At 48.6% G+C, this 27,266-nt stretch overlaps 1 protein-coding gene across 3 annotated transcripts in view; it reads left to right on the plus strand.

Annotated features, from left to right (window-relative positions):
• Positions 1-27,266, plus strand: part of LOC140403986 (sodium/potassium/calcium exchanger 4-like) — a 385,824-nt gene that overhangs the window by 175,609 nt on the left and 182,949 nt on the right. The gene's annotated exons all lie outside the window — the stretch shown is intronic.

Consider the following 27,266-nt stretch of genomic DNA (forward strand, 5'->3'; position numbering starts at 1 on the left):
CGACGAGTCCCTCCCCTTCCAGGTCGAGAGCGATGCCTCCGACGTAGCTCTAGCGGCCACCCTTAACCAAGCGGGCAGACCCGTGGCCTTTTTCTCCCGGACCCTCCACGCCTCAGAAATCCGCCACTCTTCAGTAGAAAAGGAAGCCCAAGCCATAGTGGAAGCTGTGCGACATTGGAGGCATTACCTGGCCGGCAGGAGATTCACTCTCCTCACGGACCAACGGTCGGTAGCCTTCATGTTCGATAATGCACAGCGGGGCAAAATCAAAAACGACAAGATCTTAAGGGGGAGGATCGAGCTCTCCACCTTCAACTATGAGATTTTGTATCGTCCCGGAAAGCTGAACGAGGCGTCCGATGCCCTATCCCGCGGCACATGTGCCAACGCACAAATTAACCGCCTCCAAACCCTCTACGAGGACCTCTGCCACCCGGGGGTCACTCGGTTTTACCACTTCATCAAGTCCCGCAATCTCCCATACTCTTTAGAGGAGGTCCGTACAGTCACAAGGGACTGCCACATCTGCGCGGAATGCAAGCCGCATTTTTTCAGGCCAGATGGAGCGCACCTGATTAAGGCTTCCCGCCCCTTTGAACGCCTCAGTCTCGATTTCAAAGGGCCCCTCCCCTCCACCGACCGCAACGCATATTTTCTTAATGTGGTGGACGAATACTCCCGCTTCCCTTTTGCCATTCCCTGTTCTGACATGACCGCGGCCACAGTCATTAAAGCCGTGAACAGCATCTTCACACTGTTCGGTTACCCCGCTTACGTCCACAGTGACAGGGGGTCCTCTTTCATGAGTGACGAGCTGCGCCAGTTCCTGCTCAGCAAGGGCATAGCCTCAAGCAGGACGACCAGCTACAACCTCCGGGGGAACGGGCAAGTAGAGAGGGAGAACGGCACGGTCTGGAAGGCCGTCCTACTGGCCCTACGGTCCAGGGACCTCCCAGTTTCACGGTGGCAGGAGGTCCTCCCGGACGTTCTCCACTCCATCCGGTCGTTATTATGTACGAGCACTAATCAAACGCCTCATGAGCGTCTCCTTGTTTTCCCTAGGAGGTCCTCCTTTGGAATGTCGCTGCCGACCTGGCTGGCGGCCCCAGGACCCATCCTGCTCCGAAAGCATGTGCGGGCACATAAGGCGGACCCGTTAGTCGAAAGGGTTCACCTCCTCCACACGAACCCCCAGTACGCCTACGTGGAGTACCCCGACGGCCGACAGGACACGGTCTCCCTGCGGGATCTGCCGCCCGCCGGCAACACGCACCCCCCCCCCGACACCATCAACCCAACCCCCCCCCCCTTCCTGCCACCACCGCACCCCGCGACCGCCCCCTTCCCAGGAGGATCGGTTCCCCTCCCCTCAGCACCGACCAAGAATAAAGCCCAAGCTGAAACCATAAGGCTCCTGGAGGCGACAACACCGGTACAAGCACCACCACCACCGGGGCCGAGGCGATCGACACGGACGACCAGACCACCCGACCGACTCGTGGCGTCGATCTAAAACTAAATATGGACTTTTCACAAGAACATTTTGCTTTTCTTCCCATACCCTCTGTAAATAGTTGCAACAGGACAAAATTGTACAATACTGTATTGCCTTGTGAATGTTTTTTTTCCTCCCAGGACCAGCCCTGTAAACCCTTACCACCATACGAAGCGTCACCCCGCCGGGTTCATTTTTGACAAGGGGTGAATGTGGTAGTATGTATTGGGGGTCATGTGGGACTGGAAGCCCTAATGTCATTGGCTGACAGATCCCGGGTCCTGGTTGGCCGTTGACCTCTAGCTCCGCCCTGAAGGCGGAGTATAAGAAGCCGGAGTCTTCCCCCGCAGGCCAGTTTACTATCGAGCTGCGGGGGAACAGACACGCTTAATAAAGCCTCATCGACTTCACTCTATTCGTCTCACGGAGTCTTTGTGCGCTACAATTCCCACATGCCGGTCCCCATACTGGCCACCAAGGCCGTGTGCCCTTGCCACTGAAGCCACCAGCTACCCACCCCGATGAGGTGAGACACCACTGTTGCAGTTCCCCATGACATGTGTGTCACTGCCCCCTTACCCCTCCACCGACCCCAACACCACCCTCACACCCACGCCACCCCCATCACCACCCCCATACCACCCACACAACCACACCACACCCAACACCACACCATCCCTGCTCCACCACTACTCCCCCTCCCAAGCACAAACCCCTCCCCAACACCCCCCCCCCCCCCCCCCACCATTCCCACTCCCCCCCCCGACCATGCATCTTGTCTGTGTCTTGCAGGATCTGCTGGTGATGGGTGGGCTCTTCTGGTGTCTCCTGACCCCAGCCACAGCCAGAACCCCAGGTGCCGACCAGCGGGCGAGGACGACACCAACATGGCGGGGAGCCATCAACCCGAAACCCAGGACACCCCGGAGCTCGAGTCCGAGGACGACACAGATTTCTCATCACAGCTGTCTGCAACAGCCTTCACCTTCCCAGAGCCACTCCCCTCGGTTGGGCATGTTAGTGAAGAGGCTCCTGGGGCACTACCTGCTGTGCACAATACACACACTCCGGTTCAGCAAGGAGGCAGATAGTCAGAGGGTGGGCCAACCCCAGGGACTAGATGCCGTCCAGACGGTGTTTTGGGCTTCTGGAACGGACAGTCCCGTTGATTATGGCGACGCAGTCGCACAGCCAGGGTCAGCATGAAGGGCGAGCAACCAGCATCTGCAGCTGCAGGTGGAGTAGTCCAACCGCCTGCAGGAGGGGGTGTCAGCCATGCGTGCCATTAAGGCCAACACCGCACGGGTGGTGTCCAAAGTGGAGGCCTTGGGGAAGATGGTTTCGGCCATGGATCAGCATGTCCAAGGCCTGGGCCACTCTGTGGAGGAGGTGGCCGAGGCCCAGGACAGAGCTGTCCTATCACAGGCAGCCATGTGGCATCACAGTCACCTGGACATTGCAGCGGCGCTCCTGAGCATGGCCCAGTCACGGTTGGCCTTGGCTGAGAGTGTCAGGGCATTGCCCAGTCACTGACGGATGTGGCACTCACCCAGAAGGTGGTGGCACAGTCACAGTGTGAAGTGGCGCAGTCCCAGATGGAGGTGGTCCACTCCCTGTGCTCCATGGCCGCGAACATGTAGATCCTGGTCGAGACGGCAGCGGGCCTCCAGGACTGGCAGCGGCAGGTGGTGGGGGAGCCTCAGGGGATAGCTCCACTCGCACCCCAGTCCCATGGAGTAGCCCGGGGTCTATCAGGCACCCCTAGGTAGGAGGAGGTGATGGGGCCCTTGCCGGTGACTCCTGCAGGAGAGGTGCCGGAACACAGCAGCACCTCAGACCGCCCCCCTCTCTTCTGTCCCTGTCACATCTAGTAGGTAGCGGGCAGAACAGGGCGGGACCACACCACCTGGAACACCCGAGCAGCAGCTAGGCCCATCCAGGCACGATCGCCCCAGAAGACGGCCACCAAAGGGGATCCTGGCCACAGGGTGGGAATCACAACAGGCCACCCCTACTCCTGATGTACCACCTAGATCTAATGTTAGGGCCTGTATGGCCAAAAACGTAGACACGAGTTAAGTTGGCACAGTTTAGCGACAGGGGCTGGGGCACAAATCTGTTTACATGTTACCACATTAAACACCTGTGCATAATGTTCCAACCTCCCTCGATGCTCTGTCACGAGGATGGGAGGGTGGGCTGGGCTGAGCTGGCCGCAGAGGAGGTGCAGGTGGGGGTGGCAGCGGGAATGGGCGGACGTTGAGGGCGGGCTTGGTTCAGATACTGCAGTTTAGCCAGTGCTCACTGCTCTGGTGTCCCAGCCCCATCCCAGCACCACCCCAGGGTCCTGATGGGACTGTGTTATGCAATGGCCAGCTTGCACGGAGGAGTCACCCAGGTGGATGGTGGAAAGTACTAAAGTTATACGTTCCCAAACGACGCCAAGCACCAGAGCTCATCGCAGGGCGAGTTGTCATCATCCTCCATCCCATGGGCCAGTTCTGCCATTACTGCCAACCCAGGGCCCGCAGTTCGTACTATCACGGAGGGGATTGCGGGCGGGGGGTGATGCGGTGTCCGTGCCCCTGGCCAATTCCCCGCTAGCCAGTGAACCCGGAGACGATTAGAGCATCCCGCACGCGTTTGCCTGCCTCCTGTGCCTGACTGTGCCCCATGACCTGCCCATCCTCCCCCTCCCCTGCATTCCCCTCGTCGGACAAGGACTGGCATCATCCTCCACCTCGAGCACATTACCCCTCTGCTGCACATGTAGTGGAGGACGCAGCAAGCCGCTACGATGAGGGCACCCTCCCGTTGCTATACTGGAGGGCCCTCCAGAGCGATCCAGGCACCTGAACTGAATCTTCAGGATGATGGACCGCTCGATCACGGCCCTGGTTGCGGCATGGGCAACATTGTAGCGGGTCTCTGCGTCGGTCTGTGGCCTCCGGACAGGCGTCATCAGCCACAACCGCAGCAAATAACCCCGCAGCAAATAACCCCAGTTTCACGGCCACCATTACCTATTCCAGATTTATCTAAATAACTGAATTTAAGTTCATTGATTGGTGTGGTGAGATTTGAACTTGGATCGCTGGAATAATAGTCCACTAATATCGCCACAATGTTACTATACCCCTAACGCCTTTCTCGTCAGTGGTAATGCTTAGGCCACTACTTGGCAGAGATGATCTGATTCAAAGAAACCTGTGGACCAAAATTCTGGCTTTTCTCATTAATGACTCAACTGTTCACTATTGTAAATCTACTGAGCACTGCGGAGAGGGACTGTACCAAATGCTGTTCATAACTGGACATATTGGTGTTCATTCATTTGCTACTGAGCTCAGTAAACTCATCAGCCAATTCCCCAATTTTATAATCTGCACTCACTGTGCATGGCAGTAGATATTATACATCAGGACTCGTTGCAGTTTTATGGCCTCTATGAAGAAACCCACATTTAATCATTCTTCTTTCATGCTGACACAGCCTGCAATTTTGTTTAATTGTGACAATTAATGTGTGGATGATAATTTGGTTCATCAATACTTGTTCCCAATGGGATTTGGAAACATTACCATACCGTATGACTAACAATGGCCAGTACTGATTACATCTGTTCCTGGTGCTTCAGCTTACAGAACATGGTTACGGTAAGTTCAGGATCATACTGTACAAAAGGATGTCACTTCGACAATTGTGCCTATGCTCGTTCTTGAGAAAAGCCAGGCTTAACTGTGTACTTACCGAGGAAATGTTTCATGGACGAGGAATTTGAATCTTTCTCGGAGATTGACCAGCAGAACTGAACTGAGCACCTCAACCTCCCTTCCGACGCAGCCCAATCCGATTTGTTGCCCCATGCCCAGCCCCCCAACTCCGCCCCTGACCCAACCCAAGCGCTCACTCTCCCACTCACCACTGAAAGCCTTGAGGTCTTTATAAACCTATCTGAGCATGGCAGCTATTGTCATTAAAGGGGTTGCGTCCTCTCTTCAGCCATCTTCTCCAATGCTCATCAGTCTTCCACAGGTGTGACTGTGCTGACCCAACGCAGCTGCAGCCAGAATTGGTAGTTCCTGCTGAAATAATGCAGTGTGTTCATGGCGCAGGAATCTTCGTAAATCGTGGTAATCCATATAGAACTGGTGCTAACGAATAGACTTGGGCAGTTAATTTGCTTGCTTGCTTTACTGGACAAAAATGGGGATACTTTACTCTTGGATACAAGACTTATAATTTTCTATGCTTTGATCTATTCCAGCAGTAAATTCATTTGAAGCTACCAGTTTGTCACAAGCTCCAGCTACTTGTAAAGCATTCACTGAAATCACGCTGCACACTCTGCCAAATGTTGCAGTCTTGGCTTTTAACTTCCACCAATCTACCTTCACATGTCCTCTCTCTTAAAGCAGTAAAAAAACATGTTGGTCCCTTGAATCATACCTATTTTCCATCCTGTCTGATGCACGATCAATTACACAAAGACGAGAGTTGGATGCAATCGAGGCTTTATTACACAAAGATGTGTGGCTTCCTACAGCAGCTGGCGAAATGGCTGCTGTACGAGGAGCACACATATTTATACTCCGCCTACTGGGCGGAGCCAGCAGGCAGGGAACTACCCCCCGTACCTGTAGTACAGGGCCTTACCGTAAAGCACCTACACCGACATCCTCTACATACAATATATTCATCAGTGGTGACTACCACACTGTCTTTTGTCTTTATTACTCTGCGGAGTATCAGTCTTTTTCATTTCTGTTTCCTTCCTCACTGTAACCTTATGGACATTTCAAAACATTATTTCAGCTGCGAATGGCTCAGGGATGTTGATGTTGTGGATTGCTTTGCTTTGTGGCAAATAGTCTCTAGGTTGGCAATACATGTAGCTGGCTTCTTGCAATCAGTTTAGTCTTATAGGAACAACATGATCCAATGTACATATTGGCTTTCTCTGTTGTTTCTCTCTGCCTTGATTACCTGTTGTCTGCGTCTATGGTGTTTGCTCACAGATTGTTATTTATATAAATTCCTCTTGGAAGCAGCAATCTTAAAGTGTGATTTCCTTTGTTACTGGATGTCAAGAATAGGAAAGGTGAAGACCACTGTGAAGCCACTTATTACCTCAGACATTCAGTCATTGTTTCTCAGGAAGACATCTGTCTGGGTGGATCCTGTTTATTACACTTCTAAAGGGACTGCTTTCTCACTAATGGGAGGGGACGTACAAATAGTCCTGGGGTCCTCCAATGGCTGATAGTCTTCTAGTCGCCTTACCTTTATGAGAGGATGGTGGTGCAGTGGCAATGTCACCAGCTGAGCAATCCAGAAACCCAAGCTGATGCCCTGCCGGCATGTGTTCAAACTCCACCACAGCAGTTGGTGCAATTTAAATGCTTTTAATAGATCTGGGGCGAGATTCTCCGACCCCCCGCCGGGTCAGAGAATCGCCGGGGGCTGGCGTGAATCCCGCCCGGTTCGGTTGCCGAATTTTCCACCACCGGATATTCGGCGGGGGCGGCAATCGCGCCGCGCCGGTTGGCGGGCCACCCCCCGCGATTCTCCGGCCCGGATGGGCCGAAGTCCCGCCGCTAAAATGCCTGTCCCGCCGGCGTAGATTAAACCACCTACCTTACCGGCGGGACAAGGCGGCGTGGGCGAGCTCTGGGGTCCTGGGGGGGGGTGCGGGGCGATCTGGCCCCGGGGGGTGCCCCCATGGTGGCCTGGCCCGCGATCGGGGCCCACCGATCCGCGGGCGGGCCTGTGCCGTGGGGGCACTCTTTCCCTTCCGCCTTCGCCACTGTCTCCACCATGGCGGAGGCGGAAGTGACTCCCTCCACTGCGCATGCACGGGAGTGCCGTCAGCGGCCGCTGAAGCTCCCGCGCATGCGCCGCCCGGAGATGTCATTTCCGCGCCAGCTGGCGGGGCACCAAAGGCCTTTTCCGCCAGCTGGCGGGGCGAAAATTCGTCCGGCGCCGGCCTAGCCCCTTAAGGTTGGGGCTCGGCACCCAAAGATGCGGAACATTCCGCACCTTTGGGGCGGCGCGATGTCCGACTGATTTGCGCCGTTTTGGGCGCCAGTCGGCGGACATCGCGCTGTTTCCGGAGAATTTCGCCCCTGGTGTGTGAAGCTCGCCTTAGTTAAGGCAACCATCCTTTTTTTTCCTTGTAAAACCCCATCTGACTCCCTCATGTTCCTTTTGGAGGGAAATCTTCCGTTCTGACCCAGCCTGGATTACAGTAACACAGTAATGTGGTTGATTGACTCTTAACTGCTCCTTGAAATGGCTGCCCCAGCCCCTGAGTTCAAGAGCAATTAGGGATGGGCGACAATGCTGGCCCCATGAAAGAATAAAGGGGAAATAAAAACGAAGAATAGGAACTCGGAGTAATCATTCGTTGTAGCTCACCCAATATTAGCAAGAGTATGCTGAGCATAGTTTGTAAGAAGCAATTTTATGAGAAAGATATATTAAGCTATTTAAGACTGATTCTAGTTCTACTGTACAGAGGTCTACAAAATTATGAGAGGCATAGACAAGGCAGATAGTCAGAGGCTTTTTCCAAGAGTCGAAGTGTCAATTATAAGGGTGCACAGGTTCAAGGTGAAAGGGGGAAAGTTTAAGGGAGGTGTGCGGGATAAATGTTTCATGCAGAGAATGGTGTGTGCCCGGAACGTGTCACCAGAGGATGTGATGGAAACAGGCACGTTAGCAACATTTAAGAGGCATCTGGATGGATACAGGAGGAAATAGAGGGATATGGACCGAGTAAGGGCATAAGGTTTTTTTAAATTTAGGGCATCATGATCGACACAGGCCTGGAGGGCCGAAGGGCCTGTTCCTGTGCTGTACTTTTCTTTGTTCTTTGTCTAAGTAGTGCACTGTTAGGTATTGTTTGCTTTTTGAATCAATATATCATTGGGCGGGATTTTTCATTCTGGAGGCTTACGTGCGGTAGTGGGTGTGCGGGGAAAGTCGGCATGATTCCTCTGAGCCGCGGGACGGATTTTCACGCCCAACTTTCCGCTTTTCAGCTCGTTAAATGCGCGTCAATGAGCAGCCTGTCGAATCTTGTGGTGGGGCGGGCAGTGATTCTTCCACCCCACCATTACCTCATGTGGTCAAAGGTCCTGCTGTCATATCTAAATGTCACCTGCACAGACATTCACTCACTGCAGGCCAGTTGCAGGCTGAACATCAGCATTGTCGTGGTGACTAAACGCAACAAACCCTCCACTCCTCGGTTCAGTGAAGCCTTCCTGGGGATTCTCCACCAGGCCATCCCGGAAAAGCGGGAGGTCCTCTTTCCAAAGGTGGGGAGCACGAGGTCCTCCCACCTGATCACACTGGCCTGGGAGAAGGCCGCCGGGGAGGTCAGAGCCCTTGGTACTCAAATATAGACCACCCTGCAGTGCAGGAATAGGATGAATGATCTGATTTGCTCTGCCCGGGTAAGTGAAACTTCTACTCACTCCAAACTCTCAATCTCAAAGGGCATCAGGCAGTCTAAGGGATGGAGTGCACAGAGATATCAACACACCACCAACTGATGGGACATCAGTACCGAATATCTACCAGCCACTTCAAGCCCTCCACCTCATGTAAGGTCCTGCAAAATGGCATCTTACTCCCTAACTGGGGAGTGCTTAGCAGACAACAGGCATTCATGCTTGTGAAGTGCTCTCTCATACATAAAGCTCACAGTCAATTCATCTATTTTTATGCAGGACACGATTGCCCACAACCGACAGGAGAGAGCAAAGACTGAAGAAGGGGTCCCTGAGCTGAGGGCACTCTCTTCCCACAAGGAGCAAGTGACAGAGCTCACTAGGGCGGACCGAGATTGCTGCTGCATGGAAGGTGAGATCAGCCTCCTACACAAGGCTCTGCGGATCCATCCAGTACATCGATGACATGCAAACGATGACTGTGAGTGACCTACAGTGTCGGATCAATCACTTATTACCTCTTCTCCCTGTTCCAGCAACCAGCAAGGAAGGCAGAGGAAGCTGCCAAACAAGTCCTCCAGCCCCAGGTATCAGAGCACCTCAGATGGGCTAGAGGAAGTGTCGGATGAAGTCCCATCACTACGTTCACCTGCACGCTGCACCACCACAGATACACACTGTGGTGAATGTATAATTACTGATAATTCACCAGTGCACTGTGTTATGTTATTAACCCTGTGGGCTCTACCTATGGGCCATTGTGTGGCTTCACCCACAGGGGATATGTTGGGGCATGTACGGGCTCCGCCCATGGCTCCACCCCCTTTACAAGAAGTATAAGAGCTGCTGACCTGCGGGGCCGCCTTCAGTGTTGTACTGGTCACAGGCAGGCTCAGTTCTAAGCTGACTAAAACCACGGTTTACTTCTCCACGTGTCTTTGAGTGAATTGATGGTCGCATCACACACCCCTCAGTGGGCATACTTTGTAGAGTAAGATCAATGTCACAATCTGGTGGTCACCTCATGTTCACAGCAAGCGGAGGCAATGACAGCCAAACTCTCTGACACTCGGAAGACTGCTGGAGACCAGGCCTCTGCAGAGTCGGAGTCCGGTAATGAGCCTCTGCAATTTGCCCTGAGGGAAATGTTGGCGATGCAGAGACCGGCAAGAGAACATCAGACAGAGTTGTGAGATGCTGTCACCGGACTGTAAGATGCTGTCACCGGACTGTAATGAAGGGTGGAGCAGTCCATCCATATTCCCTCTGATGCCGTGGCTCCAGCATGCGGAAGCATCAAAGTCTGCGTGGGAAGGCTGGTGGCCATCTTGGAGTCTGTCCAGCAGTTTCTGCTGCATTTGGGCTCAGACCTACACATCAGTGCATTCTAGCAGTGCCTAGGCAAGAGGGGGATGAAGCACCTCGATCTCTCTCCGAGTTTCCCTTCTAAGGAGTCAGGGAGGAGCCCTCGCGGACCCAAACGGAGGAGGAGCACCAGCCAGATACCCCAGGGAGGGTGGCATCCATCCAGGACACTCCAAGGATGCCCTGTTGCTCCAAATCCCCTCTACCTGTTACCCCATGAACTCCCAACAGGTCGGGCCAAGGGGGGAGCACCTGCTTCAGGACTCCAGAGGACACTCCAGAGTAACTTCATTGAAGCCTACTTGTGACAATAAGCGATTTTCATTTCACCTGCCAAAGACATCTCAGACAACAGGGCACAGCAGTCAGCAGGCTTCCCCACCTCACCTGCAGATGCCAGGGCTGCACCAAGATGTAACGGTAGAGGTAGGAAAATTAAAAAGCTTTGCGCAATGATGACACAGGAATTTGTTTACTGCACATAATCTGCACTGTTGTAAATATATTTTGCATTTACCCCTCTCCAAGTCTCAGGTATTGAATGGCCAATCAATGTGATACAAGGTCCCTCGTTCATTCAAGGATCCAAAATGAACCTACCCCTCAATTATCTCCCATCTTGCCCCTCAGTTTCATTGGGACTCACTCAAACTCAACACAGTGAATTACCTTTTTTAAAAATTCATAATGTACGGTTCCACATTAGCGATGTGAACAAAAGCATTGCTTCATATGTGAAAACAATGGCTGGACAAGACAGATGTAACCTTTGGATTTTGGCCAGTCATTATGGGCGTGATTCTGCGGGTCCCCAGCCACGTGTTTCTCAATGGCGGGAGGCGATGTGCTGGTCTCTGCTCAACGGGAATTCCCATTGTAGCCACCCCACGCCACCAGGAAATCCGCGGCGGGGATGCGTTGCCGAGAATTCTGGCCTATGTGACCTGAGGAGATGGTCCATCAAGGTTACTGATTATCCTGCTGCCGTAATCCTGAAGTCTGGAGTTTGGGGATTTTGGAAACTTTTATCACAACCAACATTGGAGTCTTTTCACCCTGGTGCACTTTGCAATCGCGTTTATTTTATAACTGTGAGGTTTTAGTCAAAGTATTATTCATCGTCGAGCACCAGAGCCGTTCATGTCTTCGTGCTGTATAATTTCTTCTCGACATTTATGACTGAACATTCTTCCTTTCTTAGCCCCCATTCATGACTCTAAGCGATAGAAGCTGTTTCCACCGAATGACATTTGAAATGTCTGCTGGAAGGGAATGTGTGTGCTCATCCTGATGAACCCGTCACTTATCAGTGACCATCATAGTTTGCTCCTGAATGGCTGCCTGGCAGTGCTTCACAGAATCCTTCTGTGAAATAACAAATCACAAATTGACGTGTGATTCATGGCCTATCTGTACACTTATTGACTCAGGGGGCGCGATTCTCCACTCCCGCGCCGGTTGGGAGAATCGCCTGGGCCGCCAAATTTTCCTGCGACGCCGGTCCGGCACCCACCCGCGATTCTCCCAAGCGGCGGGAACAGCCCCGTCGAGTTCCGCGCGGCGCAGGCCGGAGAATCGCCCGAGACACGGTAGCATTGTGGATAGCACAATTGCTTCACAGCTCCAGGGTCCCAGGTTCGATTCCGGTTTGGGTCACTGTCTATTCGGAGTCTGCACATCCTCACCGTGTGTGCGTGGGTTTCCTCCGGGTGCTCCGGTTTCCTCCCACAGTCCAAAGATGTGCAGGTTAGGTGGATTGGTCGTGATAAATTACCCTTAGTGTCGAAAATTGCCCATAGTGTTGGGTGGGGTTACTGGGTTATGGGGATAGGGTGGAGGTGTTGACCTTGGGTAGGGTGCTCTTTCCAAGAGCCGTTGCAGACTCGATGGGCCGAATGGCCTCCTTCTGCACTGTAAATTCTATGATAATCTATGACACCCAAATGGCGATTCTCCGGCACCCCTGCTATTCTCAGGCCCGGATGGGCCGAGCGGCCAGGCCAAAACGGCGGGTTCCTCCCAGCGCAGTCCACACCTGGTCGCTGCCATCGGGAACAGCGCGCGAACGCTGGGGGGGTGGCCTGCGGGGGGGCGAGGGGGGATCCTGCACCTGGGCTTACCTCAAATGGGGTCTGGCCCGCGATCGGTGCCCACCGATCGTCGGGCCGTTCTCTCTGAAGGAGGACCTCCTTTCTTCCGCAGCCCCGCAAGATCCGTCTGCCATCTTCTTGCGGGGCGGACTCGGAGAGGACGGCAACCAAGCATGCGCGGGTGACGCCAGTTATGTGGCGCCGGCCCCGTCATGTATGCGGCGCCGCCTTTACGCGGCGACAAGGCCTGGCACGTGTAAATGACGCGTTATCGGGCCCTGAATCGGTCGCGATAGGGGCCGTTTCGCGCCGTCGTGAACCTCGACGGCGTGGGCACTTCGGCGCGGGCGTGGAGAATCCCGCCCAGGGTTCCTGAAACAATTGACCGTTATCAGATGGACACTAATGTCAAGGACTGTAATTCTATGAAAGAGATGCTGTGGCACATCTCCTGAGTGCTCAGCAGCACCATAGAATCCTACAGTGCAGAAGGAGGCCATTTGGCCCATCGGGTCTGTACCAACCCTCTGAAAGAGTGCCCTACCTAGGCCTACCCCCCTGCCCTATCCTTGTAACCTAACCTACACATCCTTGGACTGTGGGAGGAAACAGGAGCACCCGGAGGGAACCCACGTAGCCAAAGGGAAAAAGTGCAAACTCCACACAGTCACCCAAGGCTGGAATTGAACCCGGTCCCTGGCACTGTGAGGCATCAGTGCTAATCAGTGTGCCACTGTACTACCCTATCGATAAAGGGTCTAAGTTATCATTGAAGCCGTGTAAATACATGGCACGGTAGCACAATGGTTAACACTGTTGCTTCACAGCCCCAGGGTCCCAGGTTCGATTCCCGGCTTGGGTCACAGCCTGTGTGGAATCTGCACGTTCTCCCCGGGTCTGCGTGGGTTTCCTCCTGGTGCTCTGGTTTCCTCCCACAAGCCCCGAAGATGTGCTGTTAGGTACGTTGGACATTCTGAATTCTCCCTCTATGGACCTGAACAGGAGCCGGAATGTGGCGACTAGGGGCTTTTCACAGTAACTTCATGGCAGTGTTAATGTGAGCCTACTTGTGACAATAAAGATTATTATTATTATTGATACTGGCTGGGGCGTGTCTCTCCCAATTGCCAAGGCAATGCAGGTTGTTAGTTTGGCAGGAGTCTGATAAATTCAGGGTGATGAGTGTTTGTCGGTAATCAAACCCTGTTGAGCTACTCTGTGAGGATCTTGCTAACATAACTCGTAGTTTTGGTTGCACTCTGTTGTGTAACAGATCACACTGTCAAGGGAAGGTGTCCAATGGCATCTTGGGCACAGAATCAAGATGCGGCCTCTGGATTAACCATGCATGCATTTGGAGAGATGGTGCTGTCCCGATGTAGCTTCCTCTTGTGACACACAAGCGCAGGCCATTGACAAATGTACTCCATTTTAGAGCTGCCTTGCTAAGTTGCTGTCCATGTGTGTAACGGTGTTTCAGTCACCCCAAGGAATCTATGGCCATAGACTTAGTGACGCCTGGTTCCTGGGCTACTGCACCTTTCATGGATGACCCTATCGTTAAGAGTTCAAAGTGACTTATGCTTCCTCTGAAATCATTATGAATTTGTTGACCTTTCATGACATGTTGAAGACAGTGAAGATGTTGTGTCCTCTGCACAGCAGATATGACCTTTGATTTTATGACTCTACATCCACTCTGACATGCCTCTGTAAGGAGCAGATGACAATTAAGACGATATGCACCACTGTGCTCAAACTTAATGGACATTTGCTTTAATGTGTATCGTTAGTAAGGGAGCGAAACTCATTCATTGTGCATTAGACCCTCGAGTGCAGCACTCAGCTGAGCCATGCTCGCCATGGTTTGTGCAGGACAGTTACAGGGTACCCCTTCAATTGGCCAGAAATTGTTGTGCTGAACTCGTCCGACACTCCCTGAAACCGAATTCCCAACCATTTTCTTTCTAGCTTGTTTTTCAAATGGCATCATTGTTTGGTTAAGTCGAAAATGGTGCTGTTGAACTTCCACTGGGTGACCAGCTTCTAACCTCCCCTGATCACTCCCAAAGTTTCTTTCATCCTCCACCATACTCACAACCTCTTTAATCCCATTCCTCCTATCACCACCCATTACTCTTGACCCCCCCATCATTATCCATGTGGACATTTCTGTTCTCCCCTCATCCTTTAATGTTGATGTTCTTGTGCCCTTTATCGACCTGACCACGCCCCTACTCAAGATCATGGACTCTGGCCTTCGGACTCTGTGCTATGGCACCTCCCAATATCCCCTATGACAAGTTACAGGTTACAGGAGCCTTCCCTGACCATGTTTGTGCAATCTGTCTCACAATACCATGACTCTAACTCCCAGGACCAAATTCCTTAGGTGACTGTCAATGCCCTGCATACCATACTGTGCATGACCATCATTGCCCAAAGAGGCTTCCCCCCACTCAAAACTGGGACCAAGGCACCAGTGCCATACAGAACCCTCTAACACGACCCGCACAGCCCCAGGACAGTCTCTTCAATCTCCTTCGCCTGAGAGACCTCGGGTGGGCGCCGTTCAGTACTGGTCTCCACAAACAGGGATCAGATGGAACGGCACTCGTGGGGGTCTCTCAAGGGATCGGAAACACCCAGGTCAATGCTCTTTGGACAGAGTGGCACCCTGGCACTGCTGGTGCCATCCGGGCATCCTGGCCCTGGCACCCTGGCTGTGCCACCTGGGTACCAGCCACCTGGGTACCAGTCTGGCACTGCCAATGTGACCAAGTGGCACTGCCAGCTGACAGGGCACTGCCAAGGTGCCAAGCTGGCATTTTCCGTGCAGTGGCAATCGAACTGGGGGTGCCCTGCGCGGGTGTTGGGGGAGCGCGGGAGAGCCAGCAGACCCCCTCATAATGAGTATGGGCCTGGGGGAGAGGGGGAGGTGTTGGGGGTTGCATTGGGGGATCCAGAGATTTGGATGCCATTTACAAATGGCGTCCTGATCTCTCACTACACTGAGGAGTTCCAGCAAGCAGATCTCCTCAGTGCAGAAAACGGGGCTATGTGCAGCCTCGGCTGTGAGCGCCAGGAAACTCGGGCCAAACGCACTCGCTATGGGACTTGGTTCCCATTTAGTTAAATCGTGCCCATTTTTGTATTTTGGAATAAATGATTTGCTGAAATTCAGGGTTGGTTGTTAAATCAGGGTAATAAAAGCCAATATCCATCTGAATACAAAACCAGAGCTAATGGTTCATAAAAATCTCAAACGCCTTATGAAATCTGGAATCCAACTGAGAGCACAAGAAGTGTTGGGGGGGAAAGGCCTGCACTTTGTCACTGCAAAAGCAAGAACATTAAAAATAATTTGCGCATTTAAATGTAGCATATTAAAATATATGTGCTCCTTTGGAAATACACATTTGATTTCAAGGAAAATAAAAGGATCGTAGCAGTATTCGACGTAAATGAAAGACAGATTAATTCACTCTTTTGAAATCTTCAATACGCAATTAGATCACATGAAAACAATGTTACGAACGGGAAACAGAAAGAAAACCGCACAAATACAAGATAATTCAAGATCCTCAGTGGTAAAAGAACCCATTCAAGTTCCCTGGAGAAGTTGAGCAAGTATTTCTGGCCCATTTATTAACTTGTGTTAACTCTCAGTTATGAAATAACTCTAATAAATTAGTTTTAAGAAATTGATGTATAAAATGGTGAATACGTTTTTTGTTAAAATTCTGACCAAAGGAAATTCCCCCCTAAAGTGATTCAAAGTCTTGAGGAATTCTGCTGTGCGTCATTAGCCTACGACATGGGGTGAGGATCTATCTTTACGTGACATTTCTGACTGTTGCACACCATCAGGCACTCTGAAGTGATTTTCTTGGCCTTCTTCCACAGCCCAGTAAAGGGAGGACAATCTAGCAGAATATGCGGTGAAAGCAATTACTGCGGATGCTGGAATCTGAAACAAAAACAGAAAATGCTGGTCAATCTCAGCAGGTCTGACAGCATCTGTGGAGAGAGAATGGAGTCGACGTTTCGATTCTGGATGACTCTTTGCCAAAGTTCTTGGGTGGGATTCTCCGCCGGCAGGATTCTCTGTTTTACCGACGCCTGGGGGTTTCCGGACAGCGTGGGGCTGCCCCACAATGGGAAACCCCATTGACAGGCCGGAGTAATGGAGAATCTTGCCAGCGGGTCAAGGCAGTAATGTGGCGGGGCGGAGAATCCAGCCCCTTGTTTAGTAAAAATTATTTTGTTTAAACTGTGGAACCTTAACACTTACTTTTAGTATAGACTGGGACTATGAGGTGCAGCGGTCTGCCAGTGCAGTTTTTCACCTGATTCTCTGCATGTACGTTAATGCTGAACCTTGGGATTAGCAGCATTGCAAAGGTACCTGGAGTGAACCTGTCCTGACTCTATCTCCTCGAGTCCGCTCAGTGGGGGAGGGAGGCGCATGGTTGACACTTTTAACAATCGGCCCATTGAAGCTTATGAGCCGCCTTCTGATGTAACTGGCTGGGGTCATGAGAGGCCCTGACACAGAGCTAGTCCGTTGATTGGGTGGTAAGAATACTCGATAATTCAACTCAAACGCAAAAATAATTAAATATCTTATGGAATGTGTGTCAGCTGCTATGTGAAAAAAATAGTAGTCTTTCAATTCTGTTCCACAGACGGCAGATGTGGTCGTCCTGCTGTTCTGTGGATGAATAAAGAGTCGTCGCTCTCCTTTCGGTTCTGTAGCCAGAAGCTCTTGGGACTTGGGAAGAGCACACAGATGGGAAAATTGTTATTTTTAACTACCAAGGCTGTTAGAAGGCAAACAGGGCTGTTTATCTCTGTATCTCGGATGAATACAGTTATGATCTCGGTAGAGACCAGTGTCAGTTTTTAAAAAAAATCTGAAATCCCACTTGTATATAAAAAGAAGAAAGTGACAAGGTTCCACAGTTCAAACAAAATAATTTTTACTATACAAACAAAGCAAACATTAAATACTATGTTAGGTATCCTCCTGTACTCTAAACCCCAAATCAATGTAAGTTGAACATGAATTAACAGGCAAATTATAGTTGATTAACTATAAATTGCATGTTAAATGATAGATGCAACTCAAAGTTTGCTCAGAGATCTAGTGTATCGCTCATCAAACTCAGTCGCAAAGTCCTTCAAAACTGTCTTCCTTAAGAAGAATTTCAGTTGCTCTCATTAGAGGAGCTAGTCTGATCCCTAGCTGACAGCAGTGTACAGCCAACTAAGTTCCATGCGTATGGTCTTCACCAACAATGGCCCACGTCTGAAGAACCTCCTCAAGTGGGGTCTGGATGGTGTCGATCCACCAATGTTATCCTCAAGTAAGAGAAACAGCTGCAGTAACTGTACATTTGCGTAGTCTCAGTTTCTGGATCCAGCCTCTGTCTTCTTCAACCAACCTGTACTGCACCACTGGGCTCATCGACCTCTACTGAACTTGGTGGAGGGGAACACTAGTCAAATTTATTATTGTATAACAAACCATGGGTTGGAAATTAATACTAACAACTGGAATCACAAACACAACTAACCATGACAACTTCTTCTACAGTTGCTGCAGCTGTTTCTCAACTTCATCGGGCAGCACGGTAGCACAAGTGAATAGCACTGTGGCCTCACAGCGCCAGGGTCCCAGGTTTGGTTCCCCGCTGGGTCACTGTCTATGCGGAGTCTGCACGTTCTCCCCATGTCTGTGTGGGTTTCCTCCGGGTGCTCCGATTTCCTCCCACAGTCCAAAGACGTGCAGGTTAGGTTGATTGGCCATGAAAAATTGCCCTTAGTGACCAAAAAGGTTAGGAAAGGTTATTGTGTTACTGGGATAGGATGGAATTGAGGGCTTAAGTGTGTCGATGCAGACTCGATGGGCCGAATGGCCTCCTGCTGCACTGTATGTTCTATGTTCTATAGACTCCCCCTAGGTTGCAGTGTCACATGGTGTAACCAGCCTGCCACCTCGTGGTCTGAGGTCAAACATATTTACATGTACAATTGCTAATGCATATCATAGAATTTACAGTGCAGAAGGAGGCCATTCGGTCCATCGAGTCTGCACCGGCTCTTGGAGCCCATCGTGTCTGCACCGGCTCTTGGAAAGAGCACCCTACCCAAGGTCCACACCTCTACCCTATCCCCATAACCCAGTAACCCCACCCAACACTAAGGGCAATTTTGGACACTAAGGGCAATTTGTCATGGCCAACCCACCTAACCTGCACATCTTTGGACTGTGGGAGGAAACCGGAGCACCCGGAGGAAACCCACACGCACACGGGGAGGATGTGCAGATTCCGCACAGACAGTGACCCAAGCCAGAATCGAACCTGGGACCTTGGAGCTGTGAAGCAATTGTGCTATCCACAATGCTGCCGTGCTGCCCACTACACTACATATCACTACAGACACCATCCCAAAAAGATCTCATCCCAATGAGGTAACTCCCACCACCACTACCACCGACACTCCAATCTCCCTCTGCCCACAACCACAGGCCTCACCTACCCTCCCTGCTTTAATACCCCCAATACATACCTTCTCCTGGACTTCTGGGAATTAGGCTGTGGGAATGCTCATGGTTCCAGGCCTGACGAAAGCAGCTATGGCACTGCTGGGACCAGGAGGCTGCCAGTAGACCTTATTAGCCAACAGCTCTCTGAAGCGAAACTTCCTCCCCACTGTGGGGCAAATGTCCTGCCTCCAGCCAGGTAACGCTCAATGGAGCGTGAAATAGCTGCGGGGCAGCTAATAAAGGTGGGGTGTGTTTTTCACACATGGCAGAAAGGGAAATGCCACCATCTGGAATATCCTGGCCATACGTATAATTGGCAATTTTGGTTTCCAAGCTGTTTCAGTATTAGTCCAGATTGTGGGGTGTCTGGATCATGGGGAATTTGGAACATAGAGCCGGGGCTGGATCACGGTGGGTGGAGTCTGGATTACTGGGTCAGATTGAGTTCTGGATTGCGAGGGAGGGTTGGATCTCTTGGGGTCTCCCCATCTTGGAGGGGAGCTCTCTTGTTGGTCTGGGAGAGTCCTGATCCCAAGGGAAAGGTTGAATGGTGGTCCACGTGAGCCCAATAGTTAGGGGATGGTTCACTCGGCAACTTGTTGCACTTGGAGAAATAAACACTCCAGCTTCTCCTGGTCCACAAGCAGTGCCGTAAAGCATTTGTCTGTTGCCTTTAAGCTGGCAAGTTTATTGAAGCCCAGGAAATCTGACCATCTGTAGTTAGAAATTGAGAGACTGTTAAAATGAAGGCAGATAGCTTCAGTCTAATGCTTAGGTGACCAGCCGGCTTTCCGTCAGTGGCTAGTTCACGCACTCCTTGACCCACTTCCATTAAAACTGATATTGGGTGAGTTTGAGGTGGCTTCAGATCCTATTCCAAATCCTTTGTATTTTAACCTTTGACATCACCCTAACCTAACTGTTTTTGGGAGTTATGATATGGCGCTCTGTGCTCAGCTCTCGATGAAGCTGCAAACTTTCCAACCTTCTGAATCAGACACAAGAGGCGTGATTTACTGACCTCTTCTAGGATCTACCTGGCTGGCCTGCCTTGTGAGATCTAACATGATCACTATCCGGCAAATCTATATATTAGAGTGAGACAGCTAGTCTCACTCTAACATGCACTCCCCTGAACTACACAAGGCGTTGGGATCTAACCCCTCCACCTTGGAATCCTCGGGCGAGCACCATTCATTGTTGGTCCCCACAAACAGTGAGCAGGTGGAACGGCACTTGTGGGGGTAACCCAGGAGATCGGATGGGTGGCATAGGAAGGGTGGCGTCATGGCACTGCTGCCAACTGGGTACCTTGGCACTGCCAGCTGGCAGGGGCACTGCCAGGATTCCAGGCTAGCAATGGTGCCAGACTTGCATTTTTCCCACAGCGGGAATCGGGCCTGGTAGTCCCCTGCCTCTGTGAGGTGGGGTGGAGGGGTGCCAAAGACTCCCTTATAGGTGCGTTGGGGCTTTGGGGGATTCAGGGGTCAGGTCCTGATGTCGAGAGATCTAGAAATTGCGTCCCGATTTCTTCCTTCACTGGGGAGTTCTGGCGGGCAGAGCTCCTCAGTGCAGGAAACGGGACAAAGTGCAACCTCAGCGGGGCATTCTCTGCTGAGACCCCTAACAGCATCCCGATATATATCATGGTGTTTCTCAGCATTGTGAGCGCCGGGAAGTACCCGGCTGAACGCGCTCGTCACAGGGCTCTGTTCCAATATGAGTAGATCGTGCCCAAGGTTGTTGCCACTGAGTAAGGGCTGACTGCTAGTCCACGTCAAGTCCTTATACAAACTCTTATTATTTGTCGTGGAAACCCACATTGCAGCAGACAGTTCTCTGATGCTGAAAATTATGATTGACATGTTTGCCTCATCACTTGTTCAAAGAGTTTCATGCATAAATCAATTATAACATCTAGCCACATGATGCATGATCACTTACTGGTGCGCGGAATGTGCTGCAGATTGAGACACATGTCTGTTCCCCTGTACCCACTACAACCTGCAATGGACTACTCCTCCGGTTGCATAACAAGTTGGGACATTAAATTGTGGTTCAGATTCGAACTGGAAGAGAGTTTAGAAATTGCAAACCCTTAACTTTGTTGTGTCAGGCCATTCTGGACATCCTTAGCTTGATGAATGTCCAGGGATTAGAAAAATCCCACTGCTAAACATGAGTCTGGTACCATCGGGGCTTTTGTTGTCCTACTTGGCTGCTTCTCACTCCCACAGAGCCTTATAATCATCACATACAACTATTCTAATACTGGCTTTGTTGAAAAGATCATCTCACAGCCAGCATTAGTTCCTTTTATGTCACTGCCGGTCTAGTAGGACAGCTTGCCAGCACCAGCACTGGCCCAGAACAAGATTTTGGAGGGAGTGCAGTGCAGATTTACTAGAATGCTACGTAGACTCAGTGGCGGACCTACATTTTTGGGGCCAAAGCTTGATCTGTTATGGGGGCCCCTTCGCAACCAGCAACGAGGTCTGGGTAACCACTATTATCTTCTTCAATGGGTTTGTTCCACGACAGATCACCACAAATTTTTTAAAAATTTATCCACTACATCTCAGATTTTGATTAAAATTGCTGTACTGGATTATCTCACATGTCAAAGTCACTGGTGTGAATAAAAATTTCCTATGCCTTATATTTCTCGAGTTATGGGGGGATGAAAATTAGGGAAATGTTATATACATGCATGATGCATCATAGAATGATGAAACAAAACATAGAAAAGATCACAGTCAATATAATCTTTTATTTTAGACACCAATGAGAATACATACTACATGAAGCACATTTTACAAAATACTCTTTTTTCTGTTTTTTCTAGCAACATATTCACGTACAGTTTTGTCATATGAGAGCTTCCTTGAAATGTCATTTTCTAGAGACAATATGCATAAAGAAATTAAGCGCTCATCAGTCATGGTGGACCAAAATTTGTTCTTTATAAAGGATAGCTTTGAAAAATTCCTTTCTGCTTCACAGCTCGTGATAGGCATTGTCAAGTACAGCTTAAGCACAGTATTAATATTGGGGAACACTTCAATTAGGTATTGCTCACAAATAAGCTGAAGAACCTCTTCGCATTGCATTTGAGATGGCGTGTTTTCTTCTGTGTGCTGGGATATCCTAAGGTGCAAATATTCTTTGAACTGATAACACTCGTTTACTAATTTGTGGTCAATATCATCTTTGTAATACGATATTATAAGTTTAATACTGTCCTCATCAATTTCAGAATTGTTCACCAATTCTGAGAGGAAATTGAACCTTTTCGCAATCTGCTCATATGGGCTAATCCGCTTGCGTGACTGGATTATCAAGCAGTCATAGAGTTGATATAGAACTTCTATCCTAAATTTGTCAGCTCCTCTCAAAGAAGCAATACCACTTGTTCCATCTGAAAATGTCCTTGTAACTGCGTTTGGAAGCATCAGAATAACTTGAGGTGATATCTTCACACAAACCTTTTGCTTCTGATTCATAGTGTGCAATCCTATCGGCTGAATTTTCTCTAAGTTCTTTAACAAATGAAAGTAAAGATGATAGCAGAAGATAGCCTTCAAATACATCAAAACTAGGGTTTGGTGTTTCTTACTTGTTTTGTTGAAACGCTCCAGCACTTCGTCCCAAACGACTGTTAAAATAGCATATTCCAGCTTTACGAACTTGTGGTATAACTTCTTTGCATCTCGTTTACATTCAGGCTTCTCTTCTGAGTCTTCAAAAATATGTTTAAGAGTTTGTAAAATACCCATATATTCATTTTTAATTACCCGGATTGGTTCATAGTGTGCAGACCATCTAGTTACAAGATCTTTAGAGAATAATGTAGATTGCCCTGTGTGTTTAAAATCCCCCATCTTCATGGAGATCCAGAAAAGAAAATGCCAAAATAATCAACAACCTCAGGTACAGTAGACACTGCCTTTTCTCCAACAAGGTTAAGTGAATGGGTTGCACATGGTACATAGTCTGCGTACCTGTTAATGTTTTTAAAGAGTGCTTGCAGCCCTTTCTTCGAGCCCTTCATGTTAGATGCATTATCGTAGGACTGACCACGGATATTTTCAGGTGAAAGCTTATGTTCACCCAGGACTTGTTGTATTTTGTTGAACAAGGTCGTGGATGAATGGTTTTCTATCAGTAAAAATGTTAAAAATCTCTCACAGGGTTTTCCATTATAGCAGTATCGAAGCACAATTACCAGCTGGTCAACATGTGTCAGGTCAGGTGTAGAGTCAACAATAATAGAGTAGTATTTGGTGTCTAGATTGTTGATTTGATTCACAATTTCATCTTGCACATGTTTTCCCATGATTTCTATCAATTCTTCATACACGGGTTTGGATAGATAAGTAGCATTTACTTTTTAATTTTTACATTTCTTGAGATGTTCATGTAAAAATGGGTCGAACTCTGCAATAAGTTCAATGGCCCCCATGAAGTTTCTATTATTTGGTGAGCCCCACTTCTCCTCATGACCTCTAAATGCCAAACCTCTTTCACTTTAAAAACTTTATAACAGCTACAACTCTTTTCAGTACTTCAAAATAGTACTGTATGGTTTTTCTCATCTGTTCTTCAAGTTGCTAATCCACAGTATTTTTATTTGACTTTCTTGTTATCCAACACAACATTGCCCTCTTATGTTCCATGCTGTCTTCATGATTCTCCAGAGTTCTGAGTACATTCATCCAGTCAGAAAACCCACCTGTTGTAAGTGATGTTTGGCATTTAGAAAATAGTTTGCAAACAAAACAGTACATACAGCCTTTGCTCTTTGAGTAAACTAACCAGGATCTCATCACAGTCTGGCCATTTTTCAATCTTTTTGCAAAATATTTGTTTGAGAAACGTCTGTTTTGCTCCTTGTAAACCCTGCTTGCTTCGGTATATACATCATCTGGCTTTTTATTTTGAAAAAGACCTATGTCTTGCATTAAACAATTCTGTATGAAATCATTATCAACTGTTATGGGCCAGTTTTCGAGGTCACTGGATTCTTTGAAATCACTGAATTTGCTTCCTGTTTCATGTTTCTGCTCAGTCTTTGCTTGTTCCGCGGTACTTTCATGTTGACCACTGTGATCGTCATCTGTATCAAAAGCGTCAACAGTGGGTTGAATATTGCTAGAAAGAGCTCCCACGGTTTGTGCACTATCACTGGCTTCAATGGTGTTTGCTTGGCTTGTTTCAACTGTAGGTGTTGACAAACTTGGCATTGCAAAATAGTTTGTTAGTTTTTGACATTTAGAAATTTTGTCAGATCGCTTTTCATTGAGTTTGCGTTTTTGGTATCCACTTAAGTACTTTCGTGAACTCATTGTTATTCCTCTAGGGTCTTGACCTCTGTTTAAAAAGGGAAAAAAATTACATTAGCCACAGCAGAACAGCCAACTTACCGCGACACTCCGCCGTTACAACATCTGTGCTACTGATTCTCAAACTTTGGGATAGTTGAAATATATACAACAAAAAATTAATCAATTTGAGTCGTGCGACTATTTTCGCATGCTTTGAAAGGAAAAAAATTTAGGTCTACGTTCTGAGAAAGGTTTTTTTTAAAAAACCCTTCTCAGAAAGTAAAGCGCCATTTTTAAAGATTTATAATAAATAAGCTGAATAGGCTAAACTGGGCAATGTTCAAGCTAGCCTACGCTAGGCTAGACTAAGTTAGGCAAGACTAGGCCACCAAAACTCATAGGCTAAGGTAATGTAACACAAGTTTACCATTATTTGAACGCTTTTCATAATAAACACCTGTAATTTAACACACATTCACCCTTTTATTACTTTTTCATAAATACTTGTAATACGGTATTAGCCTAGGCTATGCGGTCTTAGCCTACCTTCCGTTCACCTCTTCATAAAAACAATAGGCTTAGGCTAATCTAACACTATTTCACCTTTATTATTTACCTTACTTTTCTAAATATAACATTTATTTTTGAGTAGGGGTAATTAAAATATTGTATCCTTATGAACACTTTATTGAAAAGAATTCTTGTCTAGTTCGCTATCTCGAGTGCTATCACGTTGAAAATTCACGTTAGCATTGTGATTGCCTTTTCAACGGCTCCCCTTTTTTGTTACGACACGTCATCGACTGTTTGTATTTCTGTCATAAATGTTAATCGTGTTTTAAATTATTTATCATTATTTTATATTAAATATATTTAGAATGAAACATCCTTAATTTGAACGTTTTTTCGTTTACGGCTAGCCTACATGATACTTTAATAACCTTTTAATTTTTATTTCAACTATTATTTTGTATTGAATTACACTATATTATTAATATTATTTTTTTTTTTAAAAACCCTTCTCGTACAGTAGACCCAAAATTTTTAAGCAATGTGGACTAAAGTCGCTTCTGGGGCCCCTCTGGGATTAGGGGCCCTGAAGCTTAAGCTTCATTAGTTTCATAGTAGATCCGCCCCTGCGTAGACTCCAAAGATTAATTTTAGAGGAGAGATCACAAAACTAGGGCTCAATTGCCTGGAGTTTGGAAGACTAAGGGGTGATTTGATCATGAGCTTTCAACATATTAATGAGAACTGTCTAGAATAAGGGTGACGTAGCCTACAAATTGGAGCCAGATACTTCAGGAGTGGATATAGGAAACACTGTTACATGCAAACGGGAGTAGAAATTTGGAACTCCCTTCGATGAGCAGCAGTAGGCTAATTGATAATTTTAAAATGAGATTGTTGCACTTAGTTAACCAAAGAAATTGAGGGATGTGGGGATATGGAATTGGGTCCCATATCAGTTGAGATTTAATTGAATGCTGGAACAGGCTTAAGGGGTAAATGGCCTCCTCCTGTTCCCTTTCCTAAGACAGCACCTGAATCAGAGTGCACAGAGAGGAGGCAGTAGAAGATGGGCGGGGTATTGTTTCGTGGATGGCCGCACATTAACCACTCCGAACGCTTTCACACCCACTCAATCTAGAAAAGCAGCAATGTGGTGCTATTGAGTCTTTAGTTCTGGTGTTCAGTGGGAAAGGTGCTGAAAATGTTGGCCATGCAGATTCACGTATCAATCACCCATCTGCTACATGCGTTGGCAATTGGTTTATTGGCCCAGGGGTTTGTTACTCTGAGGTTGTTTGTTGAAATGTGGGCGAGGTTGTGCGTTCCAATCCCAGATGAGCCTGGTTTCAGTGTGTCGGCCGTGCCTTGGTTGGTAACACTCCTGCCTCTGAGTCCAAAGATTGTGGGTTCAAGTCCCCCCGCCTCCTGAATCACGGAAATCTAACTGATGCTCCAATGCACTACTGCCGGTGTGCTGCACTGTTGGAGGTGCAGATGTTCAGATTCAACATTAAACCCAGATTTTTTTTTTGCCCTCTAATATGTCATGGATAAGGACAAGAGTGGTCATGGGTGTGTATTTGGGCAAGGGCCAATTACATCCAAATTAGACAGGAACTGGGAAATGTGGATTGGGAGCAGCTATTTGAGGGCAAATCCATGTTTGACATGTGGGAGGCTTTTAAAGGCCAATTGATTGAAGTGCAGGACATGCACGTCCCCACAAAAATGAAGGATAGAAATGGCAGGATTCGGGAACTATGGATGACTAGGGAAATTGTAAGCTTAGTCAAAAGAAAAAAGGAAGCGTACGATAGGTCTAGGCATCTAAAAACTGACGAAGCCATTGAGGAGTATAGTGAAAGTAGGGAGGAATTTAAACGTGGAATTAGGAGGGCTAAAAGGGCCATGAAATGTCTTCAGCAAACATGGCCAAGGAGAATCCCAACGCTTTTTATATATTCAGAGCAAGAGGGTAGCAAGAGAAAGAGTAGACCCACTTCAGGACAATGCAGGGAAGTTATGTGTGGTATCACAGGAAGTGGGTGAATCCTTAATGAGTACTTTGTATCGGTATTCATCAGGGAGGACATGACGGATGTTGAAGTCAGAGATAGGTGTGTGAACGCTCTTGAGAATGTCAATATATCAAAGTGTTGAGTATCTTAAATTGCATTAAGGTAGACAAGTCCCCGGGGCCTGATGGGATCTATCCCAGGTTACTGCAGGAGGCATGGGGAGAAATATCTGGGGCCTTAACAGATATCTTCACATCCTATTTGATCACAGGCAAGGTTGGACTGGAGAATAGATCAATGTTATTCCCTTGTTTAAGAAAGGAAGCAGAGACAATCCAGCAAATTATAGGCCGGTGAGCCTGGCATCAGTGGTGGGGAAGCTTTTGGAAAAGATACTGAGGGACAGGATATATGCACATTTGGAGGAAAGTGGACTAGTTAGTGACCATGA

This window comes from Scyliorhinus torazame, chromosome 2, assembly GCF_047496885.1.
Source record: "Scyliorhinus torazame isolate Kashiwa2021f chromosome 2, sScyTor2.1, whole genome shotgun sequence".
Taxonomy (NCBI): Eukaryota; Metazoa; Chordata; class Chondrichthyes; order Carcharhiniformes; family Scyliorhinidae; genus Scyliorhinus; species Scyliorhinus torazame.